Source organism: Equus przewalskii, chromosome 1 (assembly GCF_037783145.1).
Source record: "Equus przewalskii isolate Varuska chromosome 1, EquPr2, whole genome shotgun sequence".
Classification (NCBI taxonomy): domain Eukaryota; kingdom Metazoa; phylum Chordata; class Mammalia; order Perissodactyla; family Equidae; genus Equus; species Equus przewalskii.
In genome coordinates this window covers 29746506-29766483 of record NC_091831.1, presented here as the reverse complement: position 1 = coordinate 29766483, position 19978 = coordinate 29746506, and the positions used below count along the sequence as shown (strand labels likewise).

Here is a 19978-nt window from a genome sequence, read left to right as displayed (position 1 = left end):
TCCTTAAAGCAACAAACACTGTCTAAAGGAAGAAAAGCAGACTGCTCGCTCGCTTCTCCGTTCTCTCCCCTAACTCTAGGGAACATGACAATGCCTTGCCAAATAGAAGTCATAAAATTCCTTCTAAGGCAAAATGGTTTAAATAGAGATGGTCTGCTGTTGATAATGTCATTCCCTGTCACCTGGGACATTTTGGAAGACTCCTCAGAAATGACCTCCGGGCCAGATCAACTATATGCGGCCAGGGAATCCTTTCTATTTATGGAGGCTGAGTAATTGGAACCTCCTGTAGTGACTGACAGATTAAAAGGGTAAGTTAACTCACAATAGGTCAGTACAGTTACGTCAAAAGCCATTTAAAAAATCCAGAATGTGGGAAACTACAGGACAAAGCCCAGTTTCTTTAACAAAATAAGCTGTGATCAAAAATTAAAATGAAAAAGGAAGGAAGGGGAATTTATCAATTAAAAGCCACTTAAGGGGCCAGCCAGTGGCACAGCAGTTAAGTTCACAGGTTCTGCTTCTCGGCGGCCCGGGGTTCGCCAGTTCAGATCCCGGTGCAGACATGGCACCGCTTGGCAAAACCCATGCTGTGGTAGGCATCCCACGTATAAAGCAGAGGAAGATGGGCACGGATGTTAGCTCAGGGCCAGGCTTCCTCAGCAAAAAGAGGAGGACTGGCAGTAGTTAGCTCAGGGCTAATCTTCCTCCAAAAAAAAAAAAAAAGCCACTTAAGAAACACATTAACTTAAATGCAATGTGTGCCTGTTTCTTGGATCCTGATTCAAACAAACCAATTGTTTTAAAAAATGAGACAAATGGGAAAATTTTCATCATTAACTATATTGATTATATATATATATTGAAACAATCTTGATTATATTAAGGAATCACTGCCTTTTTCAGATGACTATAATGGTATTGTCATATGTAAACAAAAGGGAATTTTTTTTAAGTCATTAGAACCAGAGGGTCTACAGAAGGGCAAAGGCAGGTGGCATATAGAAATCAAGTCAGCTTCACAGATCTCAAATTGAGTGTTGGTTCCATGGATGTTTGCTGTATTATTCTTTATTCATTTTTGCAAATCTTACACACTTCATTAGGAGAAAGGTTGAAAAGCCAAAGAACACTCCTGGAAGCACAGCATCAGAGCCCTTCCCTCTTTGAGGTGCCTCCCGTCTCTGAGCGTCTGTGGCAGTCACCGCTGGATCTGGAGAGGACTCGGAGCAGTGCCGGCTCCCGGCAAACCCTCCCCTCCTCTCAACTCACAGAGCGCTGGAGAGCACTGCGGCACATAGGCAAACGGACAGTCCTCCAGAACCATGCAACAGGCATCAGTCACTCCTTATTTCCAGTTGCCTGCCTACCTGAGGCCCACTACAGCACGCTGGTTCAGAGCATGGGCTTTGGAGATAAACAGACGTGAGTCTGAATTCTAGTTCTACCACTTAACAGCAGTATAACTTTAGGGCAGGTTTCCCAACCAACTTGTACCTTAGTTTCTCCACACGTAAAACGAGGATTACGACATCCCCCTCCTCATAAAATCATTCTGACGATTAAATGAGAATGCATTTAGGATGATGACTGGCTAAAATATTAGCTGCCATTATTATATTATTGTTGCCTTTTTTTTTTTTTTTAAAGATTAGCTCTTGAGCTAACATCTGTTGCCCATCTTCTTTTCTTCTTCTTCTTCTTCTCCCCAAGGCCCCCTAGTACACAGTTGTATATTCTGGTTGTAGGTCCTTCTGGCTCTGCTATGTGGGATGCAGCCTCAGCATGGCTTGACGAGCGGTGCCATGTCTGCACCTAGGATCCGAACCTGCGAAACCCTGGGCCGCCGAAGCAGAGCACACGATCTTAGCCACTCAGCCACGGGGCTGGCCCCTGTTGCTGTTGTTTTATATTCCTTTCCTTTTATTTGAATTCAGAGTGTTAGTAAAACCCAGTAAAATGGAAAGAAGAAATATTCATAATTATAATTAATAATATACTTACGCTATCATTATTGTTGTACAAAAGAAAGAGAGACACGTCTGACTAGAGCAGAAAGTGGGGACATGAAAGTAAATTAGCATTTAGGTTGACTTGGATCAGACCTGAGAGCCGGGCAGCAGAGATTAAGATCTGTTGGGGGAAGCGGTGGGTCATGACAAGTGTCGAGCAGTAGAATAATAAACGAAAGCAGCATTTCAGGACAATGGGTCCAACAATGGTCTACACGGATAGACGGGATCTGTGGCATTGGCCTCCAGGACAGCATGATGGTGTATTTGTGGCAACTGTATTTTTTTTTAGCACCTTATATAGTGCTATTAATATGATTTGAGGCCTTGCTTTATAACAAAGTGACCAGGTATACCCGGCACAACTGTTCCTCATGACAATTGTGAACCAGATCCAGAAATGACAGAAAAGCCAAAAGGTTTCCACACTGCTGGGGATGGGAGGAAAGAACAAACTGGAAAGGGGAGGACACGGCGTGAGGTGGGGAGTTCAGCACAACTCGGCACAGCCGCTGCAACTTTTCCCGCTGATGGGGCAGATCGTTTATCCCGAGAGAGTCGCTCAGGGAAACAATGCAGAGTGTGTGCTGGGCCCACAACCCATCGCCAGAGCGTCAGCATTGACTATTCTCTTCAGGGCCCTTCTCCCACCATGTGCTTGTCAGCAACACAGACACTCACATGCCCCTTTCAGAAACCATAGACTCGGCAGGAGCAGCTAAACCAGGTGTAGAGAAATGAGCTCTGTGACTGGGCTGCCGGTTACACGGACAAGGTCAAGGAGGAAATGGGGATTCTACTAGTTCACTGAACCCATGCATTTAAACGAGGCTAAGAGAACTTTCTTTCCTCATCCCTCCATTAGATTTCTCTTCTGTGCATCACAGAGCTGCCTCTTTACAGATTGATTCACTCCATGGATTCCATTTGTTGAGGGCACACTATGTGCCAGGCATGCTCGAGGTGCCTGGGATTTATCAGTGAACAGATTCCTGCCTGTGAGGAACTTCCCCCTTGAAGGATGGGGAAAGCAGATAAGAGCATTTTAGGAGGTGACAGATGTTACAGCAAAATGAAAAATACAGAGCAGGGTAAAGGGATGGGGAGGGAGGAAGCAAGGGCAGGTGGATGTTAAATATCCAGCATTTAGGAATGTTAACTTACGAAGAAGTCTGTCACTTCCTGTAGCAATAAATTTACCACACTCCCTCACCACTCATCACGCTAGCAAAAGGTGATTAGGGAAACAAGACACTGTGTTGGGTTTATGGCAGAGTCAAAAGTAAATAAATTATAACTATACTCTCCGTACTTTTCATTTTCTGAAAGATGAAAGCAAACGTGGTCTAAAGAAGGAAGGTGCTAAATGCACTGAAGCAACGTGACATCAAATAGACTTCCCCTCCCCCAAGCTAGTCTGTGGTCTGTTGGCATTTGGACTATGACTGCTCCATAGTCTGATAACGAGGCCGGCTGTCTGTGTACAGTGGCTCTGTCAGGCACAGCCGATTGGGAATTTCTAAGTAATCAGCAAGCTCCTACCCCACCCCTACAAACTAATCTTAATCCAGGTTTTTTCCAGAGGATCAATCAAAGCAAGACAAACAAGAGCTGAGGGCCTAACTCTGAAAAAGGAGGGGCGATACAAAATTATATAGCCCAATTTTAAGTGCATTCTCCCCCACAAACATGCTCCCCTTCACCGCCCCCCGCAAAGATCACGGAAAGATAAATAACCAACATTTTAACAGGAGTGTGAATGTTTAGTTGGTGCTAAAAGGCAAGATTAAAGATTTGTTTTTCTATATTTTGCAAATTTTCTACAATGAAGAGGTATCATTTTTATGACTAGGAAAAAATAGTTAGTTTAAAAAAACCAACCATATACCAAAAGAGATGGCCGTGAGAATTAATTGGCCAACACCCTAGCAGTTACGGTTAATGAGGAGCTACCTGCTGAACTATCTCAATATCTTGTGAAATATACTTAGGTAAGATTTATACCCAGAGTAGAGCCTGATCCCCAGAGTAAGGGAACTATAATTTTACATATCTTATATTTACAACCATGCTGATGACTACAGTTAGGATGCTGATATGGCTTTTTCTCTCACTCTGCACACCAGCTATTTAAATTCTGACTCGTAACAGCAGGAGGAAAAAGCTGACCTAATGGTGAAATAAACTTATATTGGAATCATGAGACATTTAGCATAAATTTATCTACATAGGGTTCAGAAATACTGAAGACCCTCATTAATCTCCTTTTGCTTGAAACTTAACCATAGCACAGGCTTAGGATTTTGGTTTGCAGCCTGCCTGATGTCATCTTATTTCTTTAGAGACAAATCCTGAAGAAGTATTTTTTGATAAGGCTTAATATCCATTTATGATGAAAATGCTCAGTCAAGTAGGAATAGAGAACGCCCTAACTTGACAAAAGTCCATCTAAAACCTAAAACAAACATTATATAAAACAGGAAAACCTCAGACTCATTCTCCTTATGATTGAGAACAAGACAAAGATTTCTACTAGCATAGCAACTGGATTGATATCGTCCTATTTGAATAAAATAGTAAAGCAAGGCTGTGAAACACAAGATCAGCTTACAACAATCAATACCATTTCTCGTAAACTACCTATAACCAACTAGAAACTAATAATAGTAAAAAGAGACATTCACAACAGCAACAAAACTCTGAAGTAGTTAGAAATTAATTTAACTAAGAATATCCTCTTAGACCTTTATGGAGAAAATTTTAAGTTTTTAAGACTTAAAAATGAGCTGATGAAGTATTTAGGGATAAAGGGGCATGCCGTCTGCAATGAACTCAAACGGATCAGGAAAAAAACATGCACAGACATGCAGAGAGGGAGTCATAAAGCAAATACGACAAAACGCTCACATGAGTGAACCAGGTGAGGGATATACAGGAGCCCTCTGTACAAATCCTACAAGTCTCCTGTTAGTTTTAAATTAGTTCCAAATGAAACAAAACTCCTAAAATAAAAATGAGCTGGATAAATGGAGAGACACATTACATGCTCTTGGAGGAAATGAGTTAATATCAAAAAGATGTCAAGTTTCTCCCGAATAACTTATAAATTCAATGAAACCCCAATAAAAATTCCTCCAAATATATAATTTTTGAGGAACTTGATAAACTCATCCCAAATTGTACAGGGAAAAATAATGGTCCAGGAGTAGCTAAGTAAACTTAAAAATGAAAAACAGAGATGGGGCACTTGCTGTGCCGATCATGAGGACACATTATAAAATCACTATAATAAGAACAGAGCAATAAAAAATGGAGCAAGAACTGACAGACTAACAGAACAGGAGAGAGGCTTAGAGATGGACCAGTGTATCCATGGAAACCATACGGGGGAAACAGGGTGCCCCGATTCAACGGAGGAAAGGATGGATCTTGTTGGAGATGTCCCTGGCGAAAATGGCTAGTTAAATGGAGAATAATGGGGCTGGATCCCTATCTAAAACACCACGTGCAATGGGGGCTTTGGATGAATTAAAGAAATAGCTGTGAGCTAGAGATTGGGAGGGGCTTCTTAAACAAAACTCCAAAAGCATAAAATACAAGTCAAAGAATTTGTTTGATTACATTGAAATTAAGAACTTTTCTTGATCAAAGGACAACAAAAACAAAATTAACAGATGACCAAATGAGAAGATATCTGCAAAGTCTAAAGGTGACAATGAGCGAATATCTGTACTATCTAATGACTTCCACAAGTCAACAGCAGCAGTGGAGACAGCAACTCTAATAGAAAATGGGAAAAGATAGGAATAAGTAATTTACAGAAGAAGCTATAAGTATAAAAGATGCTCAAAATCATTCACAAAGAAATACAAATCAAAATGACAAGACATCACTCTGCACCTATGAGATTAGAAAAGGTAGAGATCTGGATAAAGCCAAGCGTTGGCAGGACACAAGGATATAGGAACCCTCAAACGCTTCTGGCAGGAGAGGGCTGGTGCAGCCATTGTGGACAGGAATTTGGCACCATTTAATCAAATTCAGTACACGCAAGCCTGTATTCCAGCAGTTCTCATCTAAGTATATATCCCACAAATATATTATACAGCTTTATAAGGATGCTCATTGCAGCCAACTCTGTGGTGTTAGGCAGTAGGGACAACCTGAGTACCCATCACATGGAGAGCAGATAAGTACAACTGGCTCACGGACACAGCTTGGAGTATAATGCTGCATTCAGAAACCAAGAATGAGATGTACACATGGAAACATGGGTGGATCTTAAAAACAGAACTTAGAGAAAAAAGAAGCAAAATGAGATATAGCACTAGAACTTAAAATACATACATATAAAACAAACATTCCCACTTTGCAAAGATCCCATACAGACAAAAGGAAACACATTAAATGCATAGAATGAGTACCTATGAGGCATAAGGTAAATGGGAAGGGGACAAGGGAACCAAAAACAAAAGAAATCTTTTGGACTCCTTGCATGTTAAGAAAGAAGAATTCAAATGACCTATGATAAATATAAAATTACAATTGTTTCCTTCCCCAAAGTTTCCAAATTTCCTAACAACAAAAACTACTTTGGTTGCCAGCTCTGTTGATGAGTAACAGCTTTTCATCCTTTTTCAAGCAGGAAGGGAAAATTCAGGGATCAGCACAGTACTAAAGGGATCAGCAGAGAATATTCACGAAGCAGGGTTTCTGTTCTCATGACCTGACAACCTGACTGAAAAGACCTGATTACCTCTTGATTTGAGTGATTCAGCTAACAGCGGGTCAGTGACAACTTTTCAGGTCATTTGATGCTACTTTCTTTTAGAATCCCTTTGTGTGCAATCCTCTGGCCTCCCAATTGAAATATTCCACACTACTTAGAATCCTAAAGTTCTAGAAGCAGAGGGGACCTGGTTATTCTACAGATGAGGAAACAAAGGCCCAGAGAAGGGTTATGGCTTAGGGTCACACAGCTAGTATGAAAGGGAAGGCCTCTCTGACTCTGCCTTTGTCCCCCTTCTGTCTCACCCAGCAGCCAGAGCAACCCTGTTAAAACATAAGTCATCATGAGCTTCTCTGTTCAAAATCCTCTCACGGCTGCCTCCCCCTCACTCAGAAAAGGCCCAAATCCTCACAAGGGTCTGCTCTGGCGTGCCCCTCCCATGCCCACCGCCTCTCGTCTGCTGCCGCTTTCCCCTCGCCCACACTGGCACTGCCTGGCCAGGTGATCTGCCATCCCTGCCACATGCCAAACACACTCCTGCAACAGGACCTAGAACTTGCTCTTCCCTCCGCTACCCACTCACTCCCTCAATTCCTTCAAGTCTTAGATCAAAAGTGATCCTGGTAGAGGCCTTCTCTGACCACTGTGTCTAAAGTAAATCCCCCAGCACACATGTACTCTTTCCTGCCAACACCTCTTTAAAGTTCTCACAGGGGCCAGCCCAGTGGCCGAGTGGTTAAGTTCGTGCGCTCCCCTTCGGCAGCCCTGGGGTTTGCCGGTTCAGATCCCGGGCACAGACCTAGCATCGCTCATCAAGCCATGCTGTGGTGGCATCCCACACAGCAGAACTAGAATGACTTACAACTAGGATATACAACTACGTACTGGGGCTTTAGGGAGGAAAAAAAAAAAGAGGAAGATTGGCAACAGATGATAGCTCAGGGCCAATCTTCCTCACCAAAAAAAGAAAAAGAATATCTTAAAAAATAAATAAAGTTGTCCACAGCACTTATGATCACATGACCATCTATCAGTCACATATTCATTTACTATCTGCCTCCAGCCCACTAGAACGTCTAGTGCATGAGGGAAGGGCTTTGCCTGTTTTGTTCACAGCTGTATCCTCAGCACCCAGAGCAGTGTCTGGTTCATACAGGTGGTCAATGAATACTTGGTGAATGAATGAACAAGTCAGGACCAAAACTCCTGTCTTTAGACTTCAGACTCCCAGCACACGCTCTATTTGCTCCACTGTGCTGCCTCACTTCTTGGTGGTCACATCCTTCAAATTAGAACACCCTACAAATCTAAAAATGAAATAATACACTTTAGCTGCTCTCTGTCTATTTTACCTCCTATGGCTGACTCTTACAGCATCAAGGATAAAGTGCCCAACCAAAAGTTAACACCTTGGTTTGTTTAACGGCTCTTTGATTACTGAGCTGTTCTGTGATCTGGTTTTATGGCTGCTGCTTTAGACCTTTCTTCCTTTCCAGGCAAGAAACTGCTATAATATCTCATAATTAACGCCTGACCAACAGACTAAGTTATCCAATCGCAAAAATTAGTTCGTGCAGATGTTTTCCTAAGGTGAGCAAAGTAAGAAACTAACATTAATTAAACTGATGTTTGAAACTTTTCATAAGTATTCTGAATGAATTTTAAGGATGTGTTAGCTGAAGACCAAGCACACTTGAGAATTTCAGACCACACAATCTTGCAACAATGCTATGTTGTCGGTAACACACAAATTGACTCCAGAAACAGAATAATGAGCCTGGAAAATAATTCAAGCCTTATACTTGGGAATAGGTAGGAAAGCCTATTTTGCATTCTATTCTAATTGTTTTTATTATTTTTTTAAAATTCCCCCAATTTCAAAACTACCCGTACTTTGAAAAATCACTGAAGTATCTGAAATCTGAAAAATCACTTCTTGCTTATTTCAGCCCAACACTGATACAGTGACTGGGAAGGCTGAGAATGACAACGCCTGTGAAGATTCACCATGCAGAAACGGTTTCCTTCTGAGGCAGAGATAAATGAGCTGACTGGCTCTGGAGGCTTCCTAGACTGCAGTCTGCAAGCACAGAGAAGATAAAAATCTAAGCACGGTCCACTCAACCCTTTTTCAGAACCAGAGCCTGGTGGAATCTTGCGTTATGCTCTAAAAATGGATGCCTACCCTTAGTTTTTAGCTCTTAAATGGTGACTCAAGAATGATGATTCACCGTATTCTTTAAGAGGAGGAAAAGTAGAGTAAGTTCAACCAATGCTTGAAGGAGGCTCTGAATTGCAATGCGGACGAAAGAGGAATGTGAAAGGGTCTGCAGGTAAGAGGGGTGCTCAGGAGAAAGGAGCCAGGAAGGAAGAAACGACAGGTGGGAAAGGCTCTGCTTTGGGGATGCAAGACCAAACAAGTAACTTGGACAGAATGTCTATAAAGATTATTATTATTTATCTCAGCTGAAAATACACACAATATGAACACTGTATAAAAGACATCTTATCACATTTTCTGAGGCAGAATGTTCTCGGCTTATTGCAAAAGTTATCTGCGCGCTACACAGACCCCATTTCCAGGTCCGATTTTAGCTATTCTCCACCACGCACAAAGCACTCCATTCCAGTCTCTGAATTTAAGTGAATTCGACACTGAAGTATCTGTAACTTGAAAAATCACTTTTCACTTACACGAGCCCAACACTGAAAAGTGACCAAGCAGTTGCAAATAACAAATGTGAAGATTTGCTATGCATCATGCAGAATTTTTTTACCCTTGTTTTCTTGAAACTTTTTGTCGTCACAGTAAGGGACATAGTTTCAAATTAACATGCAAAATCAGGGAACTTGAGAGACGGAAGAAGGTCTTAGACATCCTTTAATAATTTAGAGAAAAGTGGGTGCCGAGGGATAAACTAACTTGCTCACCGACCCTGGAATCTATTCATGCTGTGAGAATAATAAATGCAGCACTAATTCTGAGAAACCACGCCAGTATGCTGTCAGGTGCGGCACTCTTGCAAAATACAACTAGGGATTAATCAGTCATCCTCACCCCCTGTAACTCAGCTATGCAAACAAGTGGAGCTCAACTATGCTCAAACCCTTAATATTCATGCTACAACTGGCTTGCCACATACCACAGCATCATGAATTATGAAAAGAAAGTGTTTCAACACAAGATGCTCCTATTACTGTAAAAGGATTACTGTAAAATATAACTAAAGGCAGTGACCTGCACCAATATTACAGAATAATGTTCGGTACCCTTGATTGTCGTATAAATGAACCAAACAATAAAGGATAATGAGATTGCATTTAAAGTGGGTGGGGTTTTTTTTTTTTTCCATTTAAAATTTAACTCTATAGCCCAAGCGTTCGCCACAGCCCCTAACCTGCAGCAGACCTGGCCTCTTTGCTCAACTCCAGTATTCCTCTACTCAACCGAACAGCATCGCCACCCTTTCCAAGGTTAAGCGCTTTGAGAAACTGTTGCCTGGCGGATATCAGCACCGGCGGCAGGAATGCAGGTATCCGTGGGTAACCGCAAAACTCCAAAACGACCAAACCTGCATCTCTAGCCAAACGGGTCTTATCTTGCTTCGGAAACCATCCCTCCGTGCCTCCCTGACCCAGACTCACGGACTCCTACACCGAGTGGATGTGACTTTGAGCAAGCGAGAATTTCTTCATCGGGAAAGTAAGAGGGCTGGGCTCACGCTGAATTCTTTTCCAGCCCTCACGTTCTGCCTCCTCGCCGGAGCGGCAGGGCGGCGCAGGGCAAGAGCCCCGGGCTTGACACCGTTTAAAAAGCCCACGTCCGCATCCCTGGGACGGCGGGCCACCCGCCTCTCCGAGTCCCCGGGACCTCACAGGGCCCGACCGCGGCGTGGACCGGAGGACTCCGAGGAGGGCCCCGCCGCCCCCCGGGGGCTCCGGCCGGCAGCGGGAAGGGGCGGCGCAGGCCCGGCCGCGCGGCGCGTCCCTCCGGCCGCGGGTCCCCTCCGCCCGCCGCCCCCGGGCAGCGTCCCGGCCCGCCCCGCCCGGCCGGCCCCTGACCTGCTCTCCGCCGCCCGGCGGTCCCTCGGCGCGGCGGGCAGCGGCGGCCGCCCGGCCCGGGCCCGCTGTCACCTCCGCCCCTGGAAGCGGCGGGCGGGTCGATCCGGTGTGACTCAGCGCGGCCGCCCCGCCTCCCGCCTCCCGCCAGGGCTTCCGCCTGCGCGGCCCGTGCGGCCGGGGGCGCCACGCGCGGTCCCGCGCGCCCCTCCCGGGCCGGCCCCGCGCTCGCGCCCCCTGGCGGCCCGCCCCGCGACGTCAGAGCGGGCGGCGCTCCGAGGACCTCTTCCCGGGGAAACTGAGGCACCCTCCGCTGCTCGCGGGGCGTTCGGTCCTGCGTGCACAGCCGGCCACCAGCAAATTCCTTTCGTCCCTTGCTGCGCCCTCACCCCCCCGCACCGCCCTCCAACCTAGAAGAAAGTGAAAATTTCATTTAGAGGAGGCCAATTCGATTCCTGTCGGTGGTGCCGTCCTCTTTGCTGCCCTGAGGCAGTTTCCTCTATCAAGTCACACAGCACTTAGCTATCGCTTCTGTCTGTCCCATTCTTTTCTTGAGGAGTGTCTTGCTCAGGACGTCTTTGAGAATTTAAAAGCGAAGAATAACAGAATGCAAGAGCTGGGCAGGGCTGAGAGGACGCTTTTAACTCGTTCGTGAATCCTCGCAGGATTCCCTTTGTGCGTTCACGGCCGCAAAGTCACACTGCTTGGTATGTCGCGCGAATTTCTGTGCCTTAAGTTTCTGGGATCTACCTAGGAGATTCTGAGGAATGCAACAAGTCCGTCACTATGTATGCATAGCAGAGAGAAACCTCTATTTCAAAATCTTCATCAAGACATCGTTTCTCCTTTCTTTTGCCTTTGCGTGTGTGTGTGTGTGTGGTAAAATATACGTAACATAAAATTTTTCATTTTAACCATTTTCAAGTGTCCAGTCCTGTGGCATTAAGTACATCCACATTGTTGTGCAATCATCACCACCATCCGTCTCCAGAACTTTTTCATCTTCCCAAACTGAAACCATGTTGTTAAACGGTGACTCCTCGTTCCTCTCTCCCGCTAGCCCAGCAACCACCATGCTACTTTCTGTCTGAATTTGACTACTCCGGGTACCTCATGTAAGTGGACTCATACAGTATTTGTCCTTTTGTGACTGGTTTATTTCATTTAGCATAATCTCCTCCAGGTCCATCCATATTGTAGCATGTGTGAGAATTTCCTTCCTTTTTAAGGTGGAGTAATATTCTGTTGTATGTATATACCGCATTTTGTTTATCAATTCATCTGTCAGTGAATTTTTTCCATCCAACATTTGCTTCCACTTTTTGGCTCCTATGAATAATGCTGCTGTGAACATGGGTGTGCAAATAACTGTTTGAATCCCTGCTTTCAGTTCTTTTGTGTATATGCCTAGAAATGGAATGGCTGGATCACGTGGTAATTGTATGTTTCATTTTTTGAGGAACTGCCTTACTGTTTTCCTCCTTTGCTTTTTGATTCATGTGAACATTGTGGGCAGAAAACTTTCTAGTAAAATGTAAGTGTTCTGGGTTTTGGCAAAATTGTTAGCAAATACTTCATTGGCCTGTAAAACAATGACTTTTTTTCCCCTCAAGAACAAGTAATTAACCTTGCAAATCTATTGTCTTTATTTTTGAAGATATTGTCGCTATTCGGTTAACCACAATATTGTGTTCTGCTGATGTAAGTATCTAATGTTTTTTGGATAGAGTCAAGTATGCCACATAAAATCAAGATGAAATAAAATCAAGCATTTCATTTTAAAAGGAAGACAACTTTGGATGTCTTAACATACACCCAACCCAACCTCAACATTTTTCTTTTACTTAAAAGAGTCAATTGTAGAATGATCTGATACTGAATCTGAATCTTTGGAGAATGGTTCTTCAGTGAGTACACTAACATTTAAGAACTGCTGCCCTAGGGCATTGCAAAGATTCTAAATCATCAAGGGCAAGATAACGTGCTTTCACTCATCAACAAAGATTTCCCATACATTTACAATGCAACAGGCATTGTGCTAGACATCTGGGACTCAGCCTGACCAAGACAGACAACAAGCTCCCTGCTCTCGTGGAGTGCACATTCTAGAGTGGGGTGATAGACAGTAAATAAATAAGCAAATGATAAACCAAATAATTACAGAGTGTGGTGAGTGCTGTAAAGGAAATAAGCCAGTTGCTATGATAGATTAGATCGTAGAGAATTAAACTCTAATGCTCTAGGCATTTATTTGCATGTAATGGATTAACTTCTCTCCTATGGTACAAGTTATAAACAGTCCTTGGGAGAATTCAGACAGTAATCGCTGAAAACATTTTCTGTGTTCTGTGGTATAGACAGGATCTGGTCTGATAAGGGCCAAAGTCAGGGGTGGGAACCATCTTTAGATATAGTGAAGGTCAGGGAAGTCTCTGGGGATGTAACATTTACTTGAGACCTAACTGATGAGACAGAACCAGCTGTGTAAAGAGCTGAGGAAGAGCCTTCCAGGTAGGAGAAACTGAAGGTGCAAAGCCACCAAAGTAGAAAACAACTTGCTAAATTTCAGAAACAGGAAAGAAGCCAGTGTGAGCAAGAAAGCAACATTATGAGATGAAATTGTAAAACAAACAGGGGTGAAGATCATCCTGGGCCTAGTGGGCCATGGTAAGGAGTTTGAATATCATTTTAAGTCTATGTATTGATACATTATAAAATATCCTCAGTTTAAGGGACTGAAATGAAAAGGATCAAAAGAGATACATGTGTGTGGAACTTTGTTAGCAGTAATGATAATATCCACATGTGTAATATTAAAACAAAAAGTTTGATTGGTTTTTTTGTCCTGGATAATCCTCAATAAAACAAAACACAGGATGGTCCAATTCCTGTGCATTTTGATTAATTTCATAGATCAAAACTATTTGGGTGTGTCATCCTTTGATCTCACGTCTCAACCTAAACCCAACCTGTCAGGCTGTGCTGCATCTACAGTGCCGGTCACTGTTACGGTGGACTGCATCAAGAACACCTTGGCATGGCTTGGCCCCAAATCAAAGCCAGCTCCCCATGGCTTCCTTCTGGAATGTATCACGTTACAGCCCTAAGCTCTCGTTAGCAATGGCAAGCTGAGGAGAGTAGCAAGCTGCTGAAAGTAATCTAAACTGGCTTTGCGCATGTACAAATCACCTGGCTGTGAATCCTGGGACTGCTAGGGGTCCAGCTCTAGAAAAGGGAGGAGCGCAGATAAAATAATAATATATTCTTATTTCTATCGTTAAAGATGCAGTGCAACAACTTAGCCGTAGAATATAGAGGGCATAGGTTTGCATTCTAAGATGTCAGGGTAGGAAGAGACGTCACCTGGAAATACTATTAACAATTCAACAAAATGGTGCCAGAATATACTGGGGCAGAGAGGATTCAAGCTGGAGGGAGGAGGGCAGGGTGGGGGGATCTCGTGCTCTCTTGGGGAAGGGAGCATTCCAGGACGATTTGGGAGGGAGGCATCTCTTAGTGTGACTTGTGATGGGACAAAGCCAACTCCTAGAAGAAGACAGCAGAGGCCATTTGGTTCCATTTAGGAATAGGCTCCAGTTGGCAAGAGAGAAGCCAATTCCTGTTTGTTCTTTCCAGAAGAGGAAGGACCCTGTAACGAAGCTGTCTGAGTTCTAAAAAAAAAAAAGAGCTGTATCCATGTTTATCTTAAGGGTTGTTCTTATATATTGATAGAGTGTTTCCTATAGGCTCCTTCTCTCCCTATTTACTTGCAGAAGCTTGAAATTGGTTTAATGAGGAACAGGAACTTATTTCGTAATTAGAAGTAAAAATCAAACAGGCAAACTAAATACACAAATCTACCTCATAATGTAAATGCATAGTTGAGGTAATATTTTGGAAAAAACTCACTCTCTTGTGTATCTGTCAAAATATATCTAAGTAGGACTACCAGACCTCTTCCTATTTCCACGAGGAGACAAGAAAGAGAGAAGGTATTTGGGAATCTGGGAGGAGATAGGGGAAGGAAAGAAAGGGGAAGCTAAAATATTGGAGATAATTTTATAGTAAATGTTTGTCGAGACCTGGCCTTAGGTTAAGAGCTTACCATATATTATCTTTTTTTTTTATTAGTCAGAAAAATATTTATTGCCGCAAGAAACAGAACAAGGGTTCCCCCATTTGAACAGAATCAATAATTTAAAAAAATAATTTCTAGATCATTTTTATGCTCTTTTCCTGGTTGTCTGCATTAATGAAAAAGATAATCAAGCTCATCTTTTCCATCTCCAAATAATACTGATTGTTTTTTCTTAGCGCATATCATGACAACAACCTGGCAAGTCATTGTTTTCCTTAGCCCATAAATGAAGAACTGAGGCTCCGCAGGGTTAAGTAGTGGGCCGAGTGCTTCCCATACTTTCCGCTCTTGAGTCATTCCTGGACCACTTTTTGCCCTGATCTTGCACTCTCAGAAAACCAATATGTTTCTTCACTAAATGGCATACCACCTTTCTATTTTTTTGTTTAATATTTTTATTTAAGTTTACTCACTTTGGTTTTTAAGGGAAATTTTGTACCCCTCCCATAAATGCAAAACCAGTATAGATTGCAATTCACAGGAGGTGATCTTTGAAATAAATACAGTGGAAATAAAAGTGTTATTAAACTCTAATTCTGAGCTTGAAGCCTACTCTCCATTTGTTAAAATATGAAACTAGCCAGTGTTAGAAAGTTAGGACCAAATAGAAACTTTGTCCCTGATGTATTGAGAAGGATCTGAGGAAATTGATCGGAGAATAACTTTTTCCCTCAGCAATGCATTGCCTGGGCGGAGCATCAGCCGGCGTTGGCTTCTGCACCGCCTGAATTGTCCTGAAGAACGCCGTGGGTACTGCTTGTGATTCTTCACCCGTATTTTGGGAAATACCTGATTTGCCCAAGTTAATAGAGCTTGTAAAGGACGACACAAGGATTCAAACCATCATCTTCCAACTTCGAAGTCTTTCCGTTATGTAATGTGGGCTCCCCACTCGGCTAGTTTCAAAACTTTGCTCTGAATTGGCCATGTTTGTCTTCCCTTGGCAGTATTTTATCCTGGTGCGTCCACAAGGTTTAGTGATATCGTAACCTTCCATGTCCTTCCAGAAAATGTGCCAGGAACCATCCATCACAGTCCAGAGGAAGCCTGACTCCCGTGGAGCCTGGTGGGACTGTACTCTTTGATGTGACGCCGTGTTTCTCTAGCACACACTGGGAATGCATTACCTGTTTAAGCAGCTGGGCCGCATTGCCGTCTTTTGTTGAACTGTGGTCAAGTTCATGTCCCTCCTCCATCCCCTCTATGAAAATTATCTGTCTGAAATTAATGTACAGTGTTTCGGAGCAATGAGTTGTCTGACTTCATACTGTGCTAACTCACATCTACATTAGCCAAGCAAAGTAGGGAGCTGAACGATGACTCGGATTCTTGGGTCTTTGGCAGGCTGATCTCAGTCACTTCACACGCTATGATAGAAACTTATCTACCTCTTGCTCTCCTCCCAGATGGTGAGTTCATTGAAGCCGGGGACTAGGAAATATATCTTTGTGTCCCTATTGCCTAGCAAACCGCCTGGCACATAGGGGTGCCTATCAGTGTTTGTTGAATGATTGAGTTCACTTAAGAGTCACAGTAAAATGAAAAGGGTGCTTGAATTCAATAAAGTTGTCTCTTTCGTTGTTTTTATCCATGACCAACCATTCTTCTTTATTTGGTAACAGTGTTTGTTTTCTTAAAAAATGGGAACCAACTCTCCTACACTATCAGTGTCCCATACCCGCCCTCTGCCTTCCAGGAGTGGACAGATGAGCCCAGACTGACCAGTCAGTCACTATGATAGTATTAGGACAGGCGCATAACCCAATGTGTGCCATTGAGAGTCAGGCCCAAGAATCAGTCGTTTGTTGCTAGGCTGGTGGAATACAGGCTTGAAGCTGCTGTTGGTCATCTAGTCGCTTCATGGGGGGAGCCTGTGTGAGACTGATGTCACCACCGAAGACGATGAAATCAAGAAGTGGAGCGAGATTCCAGACCACGTAACTGGGGTGTCTGAATCCAGCTGTGTCTGAAAACGCATCTCATAAATGTTTCGTTCTTTGAGCCACTAAAGGTCCCATCTTTAAACTACAGGCTCACAAATGCCAATCTGAGATGAAACCTTTACTGTTCGCTAACAAAATGAGAAAAATAATTTAACTTATAAGACGTTATTCTAAGATTATATCTTTCCTAACTTTTGGCATTAAAGATTTATGAATTGATCGTGATCGTAGATAGCAATTGTATTTTTCTAATTGTCCCTAATAGGAAATTAGAAGTTAATCCAAAATAGAAACTTAGCGGGCCCTATATCTATCCTACTGTCTTAGTCTGCTTCTGCTGCTGTAACAAATTACCATAGACTGGGCGGCTTAAACAATAAACACTTATTTTTCACAGTTCTGGAGACTGGGAGATCTGAGATGCCAGGATGCCAGCATGGTCAGGTTCTGGTGAGGACCTGCTCCCTGCCTTGTCGATAGTGGTCTTCTGGTTGTAGCCTTGAATGGCAGAGAGAAAGGGCTGCTCTCTTCATCTTCTTATAAGGACCCTAATGCCATCATGGGGGATCCCCACTGATCACCTAATTACCTGCCAAAGCCTCCACCTCTAAATACCATCCCATTAGGGCTTCAAGATATGAATTTTGGGGGGACAAAAGAATTCAGTCCATATCACTCTTTATATAAAAGAATTTCTGGGGCCGGCCAGGTGGTGCAGCAGTTACGTGCGCACGTTCTGCTTTGGAGGCCCGGGGTTCACTTGTTCGGATCCCGGGTGTGGACATGTCACCGCTTGGCAAGCCATGCTGTGGTAGGCGTCCCACATAGAAAGTAGAGGAAGATGGGCATAGATATTAGCTCAGGGCCAGTCTTCCTCAGCAAAAAGAGGAGAATTGGCAGCAGTTATCTCAGGGCTAATCTTCCTCAAAAAAAAAATTTCTTAACAGTCTGTGAAATAAGTCTGCTATAAATTACAGTGTGTGTAAAATACTGCAAATTTGTGATCTTTTTATTTCTTAGTTTATTTATACTTCATCTGATTCCAGAAAGGATTTAAGGAAATTCACTCCACTCCTTTGATCTAATGCCCAGGATGGACTCTTCATTCCAAAGGCCTCACATGGGACTGTCTAAAAGGAAGTCAAAGAGGCCTTTCCTCCCCTCTCCCGTGGGGTAGACATGGATCCAATCAATGATTTGCTCTGCCTTCTCCGTGGGACTGTGCAATAGGAAGCAGTATGCCAGCAGAAACAAGCACTGCCCTCGAGGGCTTCTCAGCTGCTGGCCATCTATCTGGTAACAGCCGCGGGTCCCCTGCTTCTAGCGAGGCCACCTCCCTCGTGCAGCAGGGCCTTGATGGGGTGAGGGCGAAGGCATGCAGGGAGCGTGTGGGAAGAGAAGAGAATGAAGGTAGGAGAAGGAAAGATCCATGAGGGGAAGGGATGTGCAGAGGAACATCACGTGGTGAGGGGAGGACTAAGAGAAAGTGGGAGGAAAAAAGCCTTTACAAATAGTGGAATTTAACTTTTGGGAGGAGGGAGAGAATTGGTATTTTCTTAGGCTTTTGCCCAGGGGGAATGTTTACTCATGGTTTAGTAGCCAGAATGAAGCTAGTGTTGAAGTAGAAATGAAGTAATATTCCGGGCAGGAGGTAGGCATGAGGGAGCGTCGGTGCAGAGCTTGTGTTGGAAATGTCTGTAATTAGACAAGTCATGGTACAACATATGTGAAGATGACGCTCTGGACAAGTGAACTTTGACTTCTCCTGTTCTGGTGGCAGATTTGTCCCAAGCCATGCTGTCCCACTTTCTTGATCCTTGTTTTGAGATGGCTGGTTGGGTCAGGGGTGTTTTCTGTGTCCATGGAAAAAGTGAATCTTATCGGCTCACTTATGACTAGACTCAGTGTGGTTTGGATGCTATGCTGTGTCTTGGACCTAAGCTGGGTTAGGCTTCTAGCGTGTTAGATCAGGAAACTAAGCATGCACACACGCACACACATGCATCCTTAGACCCAAGAGATGCAGCTGCTAGAACCAGCCAGGCTCTTTCCTGCCAGAGGGTCTTTGGCTGGCTATTCCTTCTGCCTGGAACTTCTGTTCCTATTCTTTGTAAGCCTTCCTTTTTCTTATTCTATATGACTCAGCCCAAACGTCTCCTCTTCAGAGAAGTCTTTCCTAACCCTCCTATCTCAAATCCACCCCCTGGCATTTCCTCTGTCAGTACCGCTTCTCAGATACTAGTTCTTTTTATGTATTTGTTTATTAGCTTGTTTCATTCTTTGTCTCTTCCTCCAAAACCCTCCAACTCCAAAAAGATAGGAACCATGTCTCTGGTTTACCCCTGTCTCCCCCACTCCAAGCACAGTGTCTGACTCATAAACAGGACATAACTATTTGTCAGATGAACAAATCAATAAATTAACTCCTCTGAATTTATATCTTGGATCTTTAACAGATAAAAACTTGACACCATTATATTGGGATCTTATTGTTTAGAATAAAATTTCAAACTGTGGGAAACTCCGTTTGGCTAGTGAAGAGAGCTTCGACTCCCACTTTTCCTTCACTTTGTCCTGAAGATGGACAGAAGAGGTCGGGATGTTACACTTTGTTCATTGATTTTGCTTCTTTGGGAAAGGCAGAGGAGCCCCCATTTGAAGAACCATTATGTCTACAGAGTCTGGATACGCTTTACATTTGCTCTGGTTTTAGCATTTGTGCCAATGGTGCATGTCCACAACCCAGGAACAAGGAATTTGATACAAATAATGGGCGCTATTTGAGGCAAGATACTACAGTTAGTTGAAGCCTGATGTCTCTGCTGTCAGACACGTGCTCTTTAGAGAAAAAAATGTTGTCCCAGTTGCCTACTGAGTAAAGTTGGCTACACCAGGCCTCTTATGTACAGAGTTGATACGTTTTTGGTTTTTTTCCTGGGCTGTTTTACATACATTCACTTGGGGTAGGAGCATGCCAGCTCTGCCACTCAGTACAGTGATCACAATTGGTTTTTTGTGGTTTATTTATTTTTATCCTAATTTACAAAAAATTTTGAGATAGTTTATATTAGTTTTCTATTGCTGTGTAACAGATCAG

General features: G+C 43.4%; 1 protein-coding gene across 2 annotated transcripts in view; it reads right to left on the bottom strand.

Annotated features, from left to right (window-relative positions):
- DNMBP (dynamin binding protein) overlaps positions 1 to 10946 on the bottom strand; it is a 96768-nt gene extending 85822 nt beyond the window's left edge. The window contains exon 1 of one of the 2 annotated variants that reach the window (XM_070559391.1): positions 10804 to 10946. The gene's annotated coding sequence lies outside the window, so the exon portion shown is untranslated. Of the gene's footprint in view, positions 1 to 10386; positions 10697 to 10803 lie in introns of those variants that run through there. The other variant, XM_070559399.1, reaches the window with a different exon arrangement.
- Between the last annotated feature and the right edge of the window lie 9032 nt (positions 10947 to 19978).